This window comes from Cupressus sempervirens, chromosome 5 (assembly GCF_028749045.1).
Source record: "Cupressus sempervirens isolate cs-2001-9-10 chromosome 5, ASM2874904v1, whole genome shotgun sequence".
Taxonomy (NCBI): domain Eukaryota; kingdom Viridiplantae; phylum Streptophyta; class Pinopsida; order Cupressales; family Cupressaceae; genus Cupressus; species Cupressus sempervirens.
Genome location: NC_143122.1, coordinates 615,405,824 through 615,421,634, shown reverse-complemented (window position 1 = coordinate 615,421,634; position 15,811 = coordinate 615,405,824).

The window sequence follows — 15,811 nt, the reverse complement described above, 5'->3', positions numbered from 1 at the left end:
CAGTATCTGTCGAGTTGAAGTTATCCTACATCATGTTAACACTTGGGTTATCATGTTATCCCATCTCACTTTGTAGTGTGTTCCAAGTTCCATAGTTTGAGCCAAGCTATCCTTCATGTGCTAAGTGATCCTTCATGTGCTAAGCTATCCTTCATGTGCCAAGCGTTCCTGTTGATGCTGTGTCATCATTTTGGATGTGTTTTCTGAATTTTGTTTCTTAATGGGAGCCAACTTGAGAGATTAATTTTGATCATAAATTTTATGATTAGATATTGTCTTGGAATGTGTGTAGACCAAATTTACGTCAGCCTTTCCAATTTGTAATGTTCTAGAATCTTATATAAGCCATTTTGGCAAGTATAAATAGGGTGTTTAGGCTTAGAGTTACGAAAAAAATTTGTAAGATATTTTCAAGAGATTTTAGAGGACTAAGAAAGTCTATTGTATATGTGTCTGGAAGTGTGAATTTGATGTTGGATCTTGGATCTTGAATGTATTATGTATCTTTTAATAACTCAAAAGGCCTTTTAGCTAGGCATGTATGCTGATATTTTAATGAATCAATAAAAATGTTTTTCTCTCTCTCTCATGATGTGTTATTTGCATATTAGTTTCCATTGTGTTTACTCTACAAGAAAGGTGGTTTTGATAGTTGCATGTGCCTTTGGCCCTAGTTCTTCTTGCCCTCCTTGTGTTAGGTTGTATCAGAGCTTGAGGTTCATCCTTGTGGAGATTAGATCATGTAGAACCCTAAGTAGATTTGGTTGTAGGGTTGTAGATCTGAGGATTTGACCTATAACTTGTATAGGTTTACAATCTTGCAGGAACCTAATTTGTAAAGATGGTTCATGGTAGAGGAAATATCGATAATGCCATATTGGATACATTGAGATAAATTGCAGCCAGATTAGATGTTGTGGAGATAGCCCAAAGGAGAGGAGTGCATCTTGAGGATGTGAGTGATGATCAAGTGTTGGAGTAACACTAAACCTTAATCTAGAATTAGAAGAAGATCAAGATGAGGAATGATTACTAAGAGTATTATCTAGGGCACATTTGAAGCTTGTTGTAGAATGTGTTTCTTATGATGGAAAATTGGACATAAATATTGTGTTGGATTGGATCTATGATATGAACAAATTTTGTGAGTATGAAAAAACTCCTGATGATAGGAAGGTGAAACTTGAAGGTGAAACTTGTAGTTAATAGGTTGAAAGGTCATGCTTCATTATGGTGGGAGCATTTGCAAACTGATAGACAAAGGAGAGGAAAGGAAAAGATTAGAACTTGGCCAAAAATGTTGAGTAAGGTAAAGAAAAAATTCCTTCTTATTGATTACCAAGTTATCTTGTTGAGAAATATGGAAATTTTGAGACAAAAGACATGACTATGAAGGATTATATTGAGAAATTCTATAGATTGGACATCAGATCTAGACATGTGGATAATGATGTTGAGAAAATTGCAAAATATCTAAATGGATTGAAATCAAGAATCTCGGATGAAAAAAGTTTGGTAACATTGGAAAGTGTGGAAGAAGCATATCAATATGCCTTGAAAGCTCAGGAGATCTTGACAAAGAAGCATTAACAAAGACAAAGAGGTAGAGATGGTAGATTCCAAAGAGGCAAAGGAAGATCTTATGGTGAAGGTGGCAGATCTGACAGTTCTATGCAAGATAAAGGAAAATCTGAATGGAAGAATGATGATAAAGTCAAGACCGAGTGGAAAGGTGGTAGTTCATACTGAGGAGGCACTAGTTCTTACCAAGGAAGAGGTCATTCTTATTCTAGAGGTGGTTTTTGTGGTATTTGTTTCAGATGTGGTAAAGAAGGGCATAGATCTTTTGAATGTAGATCCTCTGAAAGTAGGCAAGGTAATAGAAACATTGTGATTCAAGGAGACATTAAGAGTTCATCAAGTGGACCTGAGGCTGAAGAAAATATTATGGTGAGAAGAAACCTATGTAATAAGAGAAGTGATGAGGAACCTATTTTAAGGAGAAGTCTTTTCAAGACCAGATGTAAGATGGTTGGAGACTATTGCAAGGTGATCATTAACAATGGAAGTTCTACAAATTTGGCATCAGAAGAGCTGGTTACAAAGTTGTAGTTGTAGAGGCTGAAGCATCCCAAACCCTATCATGTTTCATGGATCAAATATGAGCATAAGATATTTGTAAGTGAGCAATGCATTATGAAGTTCAATATTGAACATTACTTTGATGAAATGCTATGTGATATTATGCCTATGGATTGTTGTCAGATTTTGTTGGGTAGACCTTGGCAATATGATAGTATGTTGTACATGATGGGAGATTGAATCAATATGCTCTTTGGGTGAATGGGAGGAAGAAAATATTGTTGCCTTTGATTGAAAGTCCATATGAGGTTAAGTCTACTACTATGAGAATTTTCATGGTTAATGGGAAACAATTTGAAAAGAAGTGAAGAAGAATCAAGTTTGTTTTGCTATAGTTCCTAGAGGACCAAGTGTTGGTAGACTAAGTGACAATAGATAGTGGTAACCAAGTACCAAAAGAAATTATAGAATCATTTAATGAGTACAAAGAGATTTTTTTAAGGATATTACTAATGGTTTACCTCCAGTAAGAAGTATAAGTCATTGTATGGATCTAATTCTTCGAGCTAGTTTTTCAAACAAAGAACCATATAGATTGACACCTACAGAGAATGAAGAACTTAACATACAAGTGCATGAATTTCTATAAAATGGATTAATCAAAGAAATATTGAGTCCATGTGATATACCTATTGTATTAGCACCTAAGAAAAATGGAGAATGGAGAATTCATACTAATTCTAGAGCTATTAACAAGATCACAGTGAAATATCGGTTTCCTTTGCTGAGGATGGATGACATAATTATTATTTGAGTGGAGCAAAGTATTTTACCAAGATTGATCTAAAGAGTGGCTATCATCATATTAGAATTAGAGAAGGTGATGAATGGAAGACTAATTTCAAGACAAAAGATGGTTTGTATGAATGGTTGGTTATGCCTTTTGATTTGACTAGCACACCTAGTACTTTCATGAGGTTGATGAATGGAGTTCTAAAGATATTTATGGGTAAGTTTGTGATTGTTTATTTGGATGATATTTTGATATTTAGTAAGACTAAGGAAGAACATCTTGAGCATGTTAGACAAGTATTGCAAAGATTGAAAGAGGAGAAGTTGATGATTAATTAGAAAAAGTGTTCATTTATGCAAGAGGAGATTGTGTACATGGGATTTGTGATTTCATTTGATGGTTTGAGAATATGGGTGAGGTTAGATCATTTCATGGTTTGACTAGTTTTGACAAGAAGTTTATAAATAATTTGTGTTGTTTATAATGCTATGACTGGATTAATCAAAGGAGACAAAAAGGAATTCAAGTGGACACATGGAGCTGATACGAGTTTTGAGACTTTGAAATAAAAAGTTGTTGAGTTACCTATTTTGGCTTTGCTTGATTTTAGTGAGGTATTTCAAGTTGAATGTGATGCAAGTTGTAGTGCAATAGGAGCTGTATTGAGTCAAGAAGGTAAGCCTGTTGCTTTCTTTAGTGATAATTTGAATGATGCTAAAAGGAAGTATTATGTGTATTATCAAGAGTTTTATGCTATTGTTCAAGCATTGAAGAAGTGGATACATTATTTGATTCCTAAGGAGTTTGTGTTGTTTACTAATCATAAAGATTTACAATACTTGTGAAGTCAACATAAATTGAATCAAAGACATATGAAGTGGGTTGAGTATTTGAAAAGTTTTACATTTGTGATTAAGCATAAAAGTGGAGTTATTAACAGAGTTGTTGATGCATTGAGCAGAAGATGTTCTTTTTTGAATGAGATGGATGTTGAAGTTCTTAGTTTTGATGACATGAAAGAGTTGTATGATACTAATCTTGATTTTTCTAAGGCATGGAAAGAGTGCAAAGCACCAAAATTTGATAGATCACATGAGTATGTATGATGAATATTTTATTCAAGAAGGTATGTTGTTCAAAGGTATTCAATCATGTATCCCTAGAAGTTCTATGAGGTTGAATTTGATTAAGGAAAAGCATAGTGGTGGATTGGCTAGACATTTTGGAATTGATAAGACATTGAGTTTGTTGAAAGAGAAGTATTATTGGCTATAGATGTATAAGGATGTGCAAAAATTTGTGAAGAGCTATGGAGTTTTTCAAGTTGCAAAAAGAGTAAGTTGGAATATTGGATTGTATACACCTATTTTTATTTTGAGAAACCTTGGAGTGACATCAATATGGATTTTTTTCTTGGATTGCTTAAAATAGCAAAGGGGTATGATTCTATATTTGTTATTGTGGATCAATTTTCTAAAATGGCTCATTTTATACCATGTAAGGAGACATCAAATGCTAAGCATGTTATTGAACTTTTCTTTAAAGAGATTGTGAGATTGCGTGGATTACCAAGAAGTATTATTTTTGATAGAGACAGTAAGTTTGTTGGTTATTTTTGGAGAACTTTGTGGAAGAATATGGGTACTAAGTTGAAATTTAGTTCTACATTCCATCTGCAGATTGATGGATAGATAGAGGTTATGAATAGAAGCTTGGGTAATTTGCTAACATGCTTAGTTGGAGATGAATTACATAATTGGGAGATGGTATTGGCACAAGCTGGGTTTTCATATAATAATTTTGTGAATAGGAGTATAGGGAAGACACCTTTTGAGACTGTTACTAGAATAAGGCCTAGAGAAGTATTAGATTTAAGGATGTTGTTGGTGAAGAGAAGAGAAGTGTTGCAGGAGAAGAATTTGTTGATTTTATGGAGTCTTTACATAAAGAAGTGAAGATAAAATTAGAACAAAGTAATTATAAGTACAAGAAGAATGTTGATAAGTTTAAAAGACATCATGTTTTTTAAGTTGGTTATGAAGTGATGGTACATTTGAAGAAAGGTAGATTTCTTGCTAGAACATATAGTAAGTTGAAGATGAAGAAGTTTGGACCTTGTAAGGTCCTAAAGAATTTTGATAGTGGAAATGCTTATGAAGTTGAGTTACCTGATGACATGGATATATCTCCTATATTCAATATTTTTGATCGGTATAAGTATCATGAGTTAGATGATGAAGTTGTTGTACTTGATGATTATCTTAAGAAGTCGATTGAAGAGGTTAAATAGATATTGGATCAGAGAGTTGCTAAAAGCACAAGAGGAAGATACTACTATGAATATTTGGTGAAGTGGAAAAATTGACCAGTTGAAGATGCTACATGGATTTCTCAATCTAAGTTGGATTCAATTTAGGTTGTGACACTTGCATGATTTAGGAGAATCATTTCTTTCTACCCTAGTTGTCTGATGCAGGAGCATCCTGAGTTGATGTGTCATCTTGCTCATCTATGTTCATTCTACCAGTTGTTGTCAAGTTGTAATCATTGCTAAGTTGCAAAAATTGCTCAGTGTCAGTAATTTTGTAGTATCTGCCAAGTTGAATTTATCCCATGTCATGTTAACATTCAGGTTAGTGTGTTATTCCATCTCACTTTGTAGTGTGTTCCAAGTTCTACAGTTTGTGTTGAGCTATCCTTCATGTGTTGAGTGATCCTTTATGTTTTGAACTATCCTTCATGTGCCAAGTGTTCCTATTGATACTGAGTGCCAACATTTTGGATGCATTTTCTATGTTTTATTTCTTAATGGGAGCTTACTTGCGAGATTAATTCCAATCGTGAAGCTTATGATTAGATCTTGTCTTATGATGTGTGTAGACCATCTTTGGGTTGGCTTTTCTGATTTGTAATGTTCTAGAATCTTCTATAAGTCATTTTGGAAAGTATGAATAGGGTGTTTAGGCTTAGAGTTAGGGAAAATTATTATAAGAAATTTTTGAGATATTTTGGTGGATTGAGAAAATCTATTGCATATGTGTCTAGAAGTGCAAATTTGAAGTTGGATCTTGGATCTTGAATGTATTTTGTATCTAGTCATAACCCAAAAGGTCTTACAGTAGGGCATGTATGTTGATATTTTTATGAATCAATAAAACTTCTGTTCTCTCTCTATGGTGTTGTGCTCTTTGTGTGTTTGCTTCCGTTGTGTTTACTCTGCAAGCAAGGTGGTTTGGATTGTTGGGTGTGCCTTTGGCCCTAGTTCTTCTTGCTCTCCTTGCATCAAGAAATCACAACATTACTTATAGAAGAAGTGGATAAAGAAGCCACAACATTTAGAAACTTTGACATGGCCAAATCAAAGATTACAATGGAATTGAAGACTACCTTAGTGATCAAGAAGAAGAGTAAATTAGTTAAGAAGCTGAAAGAAAGATTTGGTGAAGAAGCAAATGAATAAGAAGAGGAAGATGATGAAGAAGAAGAGGAAACACAAGCTTAAGAACCATTAGTATTAACACAAGGTCAAGGAGAAGACCAATAAGAAGAAGAAGTGGAAATTGTAGAAGGTGTCGAGGAAGAAGAAGCCAGTGAAGCACCTATAGCTGCTGAGAAGAAAAAGATACAAGTAGTGAGAAAACCAAACAACATTGCTAAACCTACTTAGCCCAAGCCTACATCACCTACCACAAGGGCTAGCACTAGAGTCACTGCACAAAAGGCTAAAGAGGTAGCCAAGTGATGAGACAAAAATTTGCCTTTATTTTATTATATTTAAGATAATTTGTTGATACTCTCTTAAAACATTTGTGGACCTATGTTTACCAAACCTATGATAAACCTATGGGGTAGAAACTATGCCATCTTTTGCTAATATTATATATAGTATGCAGTATTTCATATAGTTATCAAAATGTGTGTTCTTATATTTGAATTTAATTTGATAAATGTTTATTTGCAAACATGTTTTGTGTTATAAATAACTTGTTAATGAAGACTGAAAGATGATTAGAGGAATTCAAAAGCTAAGCGTCAATAGTATTTAAGGAGAAGAGAATGTCAAGGAGCAACCATGGTGGAGGAAGTTGTAACGGTTCTAGAAGACATGGCAACGAGTAAGGAGGAACTATGAAGACTTATTACCTTCTCTGTATTTACTCTATGGTGAGCAGATGTTCAAACTTTATTATTCCTGCCTTAAGTTGTTATTCCTTCTTCCCACCTTCAGTTGTACCTTCCTATTTTCTCTCTTGCAAATTTTAAGCTAGGTCATTTACTTTTCTGTTATGGAATAAATGGTGATTTCCTATATATATAGGAATCGACCCAAGTGTGTTAATTTTTAGAACCAGTTAGAAGAAATAGTTTCTGAGAACAAACTATTAACTTTTACAATTGTGTTTTTATAGTTTTGTGTTATGTAATAAATTTCAAAATTGAATGAAATAGTTTTTGGCTTTCATATTGTGTTAGTAGTTTAGAGAAGCCAATCAAGGGGGCCCACTTAGAAGGTGGATTATATTAGGATAGAATAGATTAATTTCCAAGCATTCATAGCATCTTAGTTAGAAGTTGTGAGTTCCTTCCTGTAGCATCACACTTTGTGAATGTTCCTGCAGCATATTTGAGAAGAGTTTTTGTGGACGAGCCAAGTTGGAATATTTGTTATCTTTTCATTGTATTTCCAATATTCATAGAGTTAATTGTGTTAGTTTCCTACAGCAATAGTGTAAGTTATTTTCCTTGCATTTTTACTTTCCTACAGCATAAGCTTAGTGACTCATTAAGAGACCTAGTGCACATACTGTGCTAACCATTTCAAGTATATGTCCCTAGGTTGATAAGATTAAATGCACCTCATAGTGGGATAAATAGTCCTTATATTGAATATATTATTCCCAAGCAAGGCCTAGTGCATGACTATGATACACCTATTGTGAGGCAGGTCACCAAGCCTGAGGAGAAGAAAGCTAAAGCTCAGAAGAGACCAAAGAGGAAATATGCTACTCTAGTTGAAACTAATGAAGAGAAGATTGAATCGAATGACAACAACCAATTTCAAGTGGTGATTCATAATCCCTCTTTAGATTTAAACAATTTATGTGACAATATTAGGAACAATGTTGATTTATTAGGATTCTCTTATATTGAGTTTGACAATCTTGGGAAGATTGAAAAGAACCAAGTTGAAGAGGTAGTATATGCCATGATGGAAATATTCAAAAAGACTCCTATAGAACTTTCCAACTCCATGCCTAAAATCTTGTATGATAGAGTTGAGCAAAAGTGGCATTATTGTTTAGACACTAAGAAACAATTAGGGAAAAGCTCTTGCCAAAATTATGCCAAATCTTAGTAAGGCTGAAATGGCTAAAGCCATTAAGAAGTATGTTGCAATATTTGTGCCAAAATATAGAGCATTCAACATATTGCAAAAAAACATAAAGGATTTTGCATAAAAGTCCAAGAAAATGTGGAAAATAACATATGGACTATCAAAATCTAGGGAGGCTAAGCAGACATCTACTGAGATAGCTGAGGATGAAGAAGATGACAAAAAACAAGACAAAGTTGAGGGAGGCATAGATATAAGCATTGACACCCAAGCACCATATGAAGCAGAGTAGCAAACAAACCAAAGTGTACAAGATATGCAAGCGTTGAGTGCCACCCCTCCATAGGAGACAAGTACAAACATTGAAATTATCAAAGTTAAGGATGTTTCTAAGACTATTTCTCATTACATCAATCCCATCATAGAGAATGATTTGAAAAGGATACTAATTGAGGCCACTCTCTAGGACAAACTATGTGACAACCCTGTACTAGTGAGTGTAGATGAAATTCAAAAGACAATTATAGGGGAGGAAGTGAAAATACTAGACACACCCATTTTCACTCCTCAAGTCACAAGTGTAAAACCTTCACTACCTATAGTGGTATATCAAAGGAAGGAGATAGCAAGTTCCACTATCAGTTAACTTGTGCAAGACACTCTAGTTTGAGTGAATAGACAAGTGACTAAAAAATAAAGTATGTGATAGTTGGAGAAGATAAGGTAGAGACACGAAAGAATGAAGGCACTCAAGGATAAATAGGTTAGGTAGATACACCTACACCTCTAGCACAAGATCGAGGTGCAACCAAAACTATAGAGAAAGAGAAGGACAAGACTGAAGAGTTAAGTTTGACATCCAAGCCAAAGGATCAACTAGCAATTCAAATATTGGTGCCATTACTAGATGCTACTACTCCTCTGAGTCAAGCTCTTTAGAGGCCAAGCACATATGCTACACCATTGCAATTTTCAAGGCCAAGTCCTAGCTCATCTAAGGTAGAAGAGGTAACTACATATGGTGATGTTAGCCTAGGTGAAGGAATTGTATTGCCAAAATTTGATTTGGAAGCAATCACAATTGAGCATATTGGTATATTACAAGAGGCCATAGAAAAGAAAATCAAGAAGTGCTTAGAGGGGAGCATAGGCAGAAGCAAGATTTGATTGACATCAAAGAGATTTTCCTAGATGCATTTAGTAGGTTGATTCCATATGAAAATAAGCCCATCATTGAACAATTAACCAATATAGTTGAAATGGATAATGACACAGACCTAGATACAAATGTAAAACTACTTGAATGGTCTAAAAGGAAGTTTCAAAATAAGGTAAATGAGAAGATATCAAGTGCTATTGCACTAACATAGGTTGAGCTAGAAACCAAAATAGAGAATGTGAAGAAGGTACTAGAGAACATTTTCTCTTTGTACACCAAATTGTGTAATTCTACACTCTTCACACAAGAAATAAGGAATCACATTCTAAGTTTGGAAAGTCATATATAGTCCTTTGGCACTACCTTGGCCAAGTCTCCAGCTCAAAGTGAGAAACACTTCAAGTACCTCTTGCAACCCCAGAGTTAGTTAGCATCTTTACAAATAGATGAAGCCAACATCAAGGCTAAATTGATTAGCATCCAATCAACATTGACTCCAAACATGGAGATATTGCACAAGGAACTAGGCTATGTTGAAACTCTTATGAAGAAAGATCCGCATCTTTCCACACTAGAAGGCTTAGTCCACCTTGCTGCCAAGTTGGCCATCCAACTGAAGTCTTTGGAAGTAGCTGGTGATAATTGGGATGTAGCTCTAAAGATCATACTTGAGGTCCATAAATCATTTTTGGACAAATAAACTATTAGTGTATAACCCATTTACATGAGTGTCAAAACTGGGGAGTAAGAGTAATGAGGGAGCAAGAAAAAGGAGCAAAAATAAAGGGTGAGTAAGGGAGTAAGTGAAAAATATCAACTCAAACAAAAATAGAGACAGAGTATTAGTTTATGCAAATCTACTTAGCAAGAGAAATATTTTGATACAGAATAGAACAATAAACTTTGGGGGAGTTATGCAATTTTGAGGTATGACTAATAAGTCATGTATTGCAAAATTTTGAAATTTTGTATAGAAGTTGAATAGATATCTATGTTATGCTCGTAAGGATAAGATCATTAATGCATGACCAAGTGTTTTTGACACTCATGTCAAAGAGGGAGATCGTTAATCTCATATTGGTTTTGACAAGTGAGTGTCTATACTATCAAAGGGGGAGATTGTTAATCTCATATTGGTTTTGACAAGTGAGTGTCTATGCACTTAAGGAATTTACTTAGTTCATACTGAACAAGTAACATATGTCGAGCACAACATATAAGTTAGAACATGTTGAATAAATAGTGAGTTCTGAGCCACTCATGTGCTGAGTCATTTAGATGCCAAGTGATAGTATTAAAGTTACAGTTAATGTCGAGCACCAGGGACTTCAAATGTCAAGTAACACAATTTTGACATAGTTTTTTGTATTGGTACAAACTACTATCTAAACCATTTTTTAGACAACTTAAGGATTGATTTACGATCCTTTGTTAATAAGGATGAATCTTAAGTGTGAATCCCTATGTATTACATGCATCCAATAAAAAAATGGGAAGGTTTAAGTGGCAATATAGGTGAATCACAACCATTGATTCATACCTAAACCTAAGTCACCTAGGTCTTCTTAAGGAGGACAAACCCTAAATGTTCATAAAGAAGAGAGGGAGAGTTTGCATGCACAAACAAGAAATTCATGGTGACCAATGTATTATAATTTGAGTATCATTTATAGAATCAATTAAAGGAGAATATAGGAAAGGAAATAGTGGAAAGCAAAGATACATATGATTAGAAATGATCAAGTACACATCAATATAGAGGTGATCTGACATCAAGAAATAGAGTGTTAATCACAGGATCATTGTTGAGACATTCTAATAGGTGAATCAGTTAAATTTCTTAATAGAGTATTCCTAACAAACTATATTGAAATCCTCTAACAAGGTGGTTACTTAATTGTGAGTTAAAGTCCTTTAATCAAGCACACTTCTAACAAGGTGTTGAAATCCTTTAACAAGGTAAGACCTAACAGTCTTTGTAAGCTTTTAATAGGGAAAACCTTTCATAGGGTAGATCATGTTTCATGATCAAACATTGTAACCTTCATTAGATACACTTTATTACTACAGTAGTGAAGATTTGTGGGTGTCATCCCCAGGCTAGTTTTGTCTTCTCATTGGAGGGTTTCTAAGTAATCATATCTTGTGTCATACATGTGTGAATGCTTACTTGTTTACATACTTTGGATGTATATGATTTATATGGTATTTTAGTTTACTCATTTAATTGTGAGATGGATGTATGGTGAATTTTTTTATGGGTATAAGTTTGAAGCAGTGATTCAAACCCCCTCCCCCCTCCCCACCTCTGAGTTCACCTTTCCTATTATAATTCCAACATGAGAGAGTTGTTAATGTTACCAATTTTTATCACTCTGCAAATTGGTAGAAATGTTGACCAATCTTAGACATCTAAGGTGGTAGCCATGATCCACATTCTTGTATTATTCATAATTTCCATGCATGCATGAGAGGGATACATTAGAGGTTGGTCTTAATTTATCTCTTCTATCCATAAGTCTTCTAACCCCTTATATTCACATGTTTTAAGCTTAATCAAAGTTAAGTTACAATCTTGTGATTCATGCTTGTTCACATGATTCCAAGTAGTTATGTCCTAACTATCAAAAGGGTGGTGATGGTGCAAAATAGTCTTCTCAGTAGTTAGGGTTATGGTTTTTGTACAGTCTAGGTGGTCAAGCTAACCAAGGGATCAAAGTGGTGATGTAGTGAAAAGACACTCATCACATCATCATGGGAGTTAAAGGCTTAAGTAGAGTTTGGGCCACAATGCAGCGATTGCTTTGATCACTCACTTGAATGAGTTAATGGTTGAGTTAAAGATTAAGCTGCAAGCTTGCAAAATAGTGGGCCAAGTGCTTTTGAAATCCTTTAATCATAATGTTGCAATGGTCAATTTCAAAGGGGAATCCATTAAATGAAAGAAGATTAGTTGAATCAATGCATTCCATAAAAGGGCTTCAAATATTTTAAGTTGTGACCATGCAAAAGGTCAATAGGCCATAGCCAAAACAATTTCATCACAGGGTCACTGAGAATCAAGCTAACTAGGGGATCAGAGTGGAGAGACAATGAAAAGACTCTCATCACATCATCACAGGTTACGATGCAATGATTGCTTTTATCACTCTTTCACAAGAGTTAATGGTCAAGTTAAAGATTAAGTTGCAAACTTGTGATAAGGTCAATGAAGTAAAGATCATCATTGGGCGCACCATCATAGGTATCAATAATATAGTCAGGCTTTAAGCTGTGATATTGTGAAACGTATGCTTGCAGTTAAGTTTATGAAGAGGTCACAGTGTCACAAGAATTTCATGTCACACTCAGCTTTAAGTTGCAAAGGGGAAATAAAGGTAATTGAATGGCTTTGCAACTTCATTTGGTTAGAGGGATGTTAATCCCAAGGCATAGTGACAGTGCCAATGGTCATTTTCATGCAGTCACAGGGTTGCAATGATAAGATGATGACAATTGAAACAAGCCATGACCTAGCAAATAAGCCACAAGCATTCATGAAAATCTTTGTTCACTCATTTAGGTGGTCAAGAAGCATAAGAGAAAGGAATTTTGCCACTTGGTGATAGAGCATGAAAATAAGGAGATCGCAAAATCCCAGGATGAACTTAATAGTTAGAGAAAAGATGTGTGAAGCCACGAAAGGTTAAAATTTAACCTTTTTGCATGATCACAGCCAGCAATAAAGAAAAGATATAAATAGTTGTGGAAGTGTGATAAAGGTTAGAATGAAGAGTAAGCACATCATCACAAGTCAACCTAGTCAATAAGAAAATATAATTACAAGGATACAAAAAAGTGATAAGGTGACAAGTCCAACCTACCAAATAGTGACACATGGCTCTTGCTAGGGCAATCAACCAGAGATTGACTAAAGCTAGCAAAAAATTATGGATTCAAGTTTCAAATTTGTAGAGCTAGAACAAGGAGATGTCGAGATATGATTTCAGATGGAGTAAAGGAGAAGGAGAGATCTAGATGAAATCAGATATTTTGAATGACCCTAAGAAAGACATGAAGTAATGGAAGTAATTGAGGATGTTGTGGCTCTATTAGCAGAGGCAGTTGAAGGTTTACATGATTAAAGGCATCAAATGACAAACAAAATTAGTTAAAGGCTCCTATAGTAAGTGCCACCTGGCTGATCTTGCAACTATCTTCTTAGTTTTACCAAGTAGAGAAAATGTAAAAATGTAACATTCTAAAAATATATTTGTATTCTTTCTTCCAATACTCTTTTCATATGTACCATCTGTAAGGAAACTTGGCAAGAAAGAATATAACCACCATTTCCACATAACCCATAATAGATCTGAAATAAACACAGAATTAAAATCCACATGCAAGAGAATAGAAAACATACCCACAAAATTGTGACACAAGATATACCCTAGGATACCCTCATTGAGGGAAAAAAACCAGCCTCTAAAAGCATCCATCATCATGTATTATTCAGCAAAAATACCATTGCCATACAACCATGGAAGCCTTCATGGCCATAGTCACAACCGAGCAAACTATGTGAATAAGCATGAATCCACACATCCCATGCCATGCTTCCAACCTTCACAAATGCTCCCTTGGCTAACCTGTCAAGCCTTGTCTCACTCAACTCTTGCCTTTTGTCTTCTCCTTGTCACTCTTTTTTACTACAACAACTACCCTTGTGGCTGCTTATATAGTAGCAAGTCCCACAAAACCACTAAGTGGTATTACATAAACTATGTGCTAAAACCATGTGCTACCTAACCCACTGACCCCACATTTAATATTGGGTAGTTAATTCTTTTCCCCCAATATTAAATAATTACATGAAATATTTTCACAATGTTACAATACAACTCATCAAGAATATTTCATGGGAATCTTTACATGTTGCACGTCCATCTAGGCACAGCATTACATAATAAAATAAAATAATAAAATATAACAATATTATGCAATGTGTGCAACACTCATTATCTCAACAATCTCCCACTTGTTGTATACATTGCATAGGGTCAATCCGTAGCCACATAAATGAACAAGGGAACAATCCCTCCTAGCACATCCACCATCATGGATCAAAATACACCAAGTGCTCCATCCTGGTACCCGTGACAAAATCAAAGTATCCAACATCTCAAACATGAATGATCTCACCTCCTATTATGCCACTGCCACTGGACATACATAGAAGCCATCCAAAGAGAAAAACCACCCAACCTGTCGCATTAGAAGATCATAAAATCCTGTACCAACTGAAATTCCAAGCACAAATAACCTGATCCAAAGGTAATCACATGTATCCTTAGTTGTCAAAATATCCATAGCTGAAATAGCACCCACAACAAGTGCCAAACCCATCCAACTATCCATACCTCAAAGGTATAACAAGTGAATCTTATATCACCGACATATCCAATCTACAACTTGCAATCATAAGCCTCAAGAGCAATACCTGCCACATATTTACCAAGAAGCTCCTACTGAAAAAGATAATGTCAAATCTATAACCAATCCACTCACAACATCTCAAAGAAGTGAATCCATGTAGTATCAAGGACATCCACAATACATAAACTGATATCTTGCAAGAACAACTCTCATAACAAGTCTCCAATGCTCTCCCAAGTTCACCACAACCAGCAGAGGAAAGAGATAAAGGAATAACCATGTCATCTCTCACATGACATACATGAGCACAAACCAGTGATCACAATCTCCAACCAATCTCAAATCCAATGTAAGAAAAAACTAAACATCCAAGAAAATAACCAAGACCCGAGAAACGATGCAAATCATAACCTGTATCATGTCCTTCTACACACACCTCTAGATGTAAATTGTGCAAGTATGATCTCCTCCATAAAACCTCAACAATAAGCCTCAACAACACCCAAACCATACCATATAACTAATCATGGATGTAAGCCTCTCACAAGAAGATCAAACTCAATAAAACCATTCCTAAACCAAGGAATAACCATTCCTAATCCAAGGAAAATGCCCAATATAAAACCATCTCCTAAATTCAACCAGCATAACAACATATGCACATCGAGATAACCAATGCTAAACCATCTCTCAAATGAACCCTCCAAAACTAACTCATGTACCATAGCTCAAGATCCATATCCATGAAAGACAAGCATAAATATAATGCAACTGAGAGAAAATAATGGGTTATACCTCTCAAGTAGCAAACTGCCAAGTAGACCAAGAGTGGGGAATGAGAATGCTCATCAAGATACCCAAGTCTCCAACCAAGACTCATCTAAGAATAATCTCCTCTCAAGTCCATATCAGGTGACTGCCCCTCAGACTTTCTGCTGAAACCATCAACCGTCCCAACAAATACTTCTCTAATTCAAGAGAAATCAGCATCACCACCATCTCTAAGTATCCATGAGCACCTGTAACC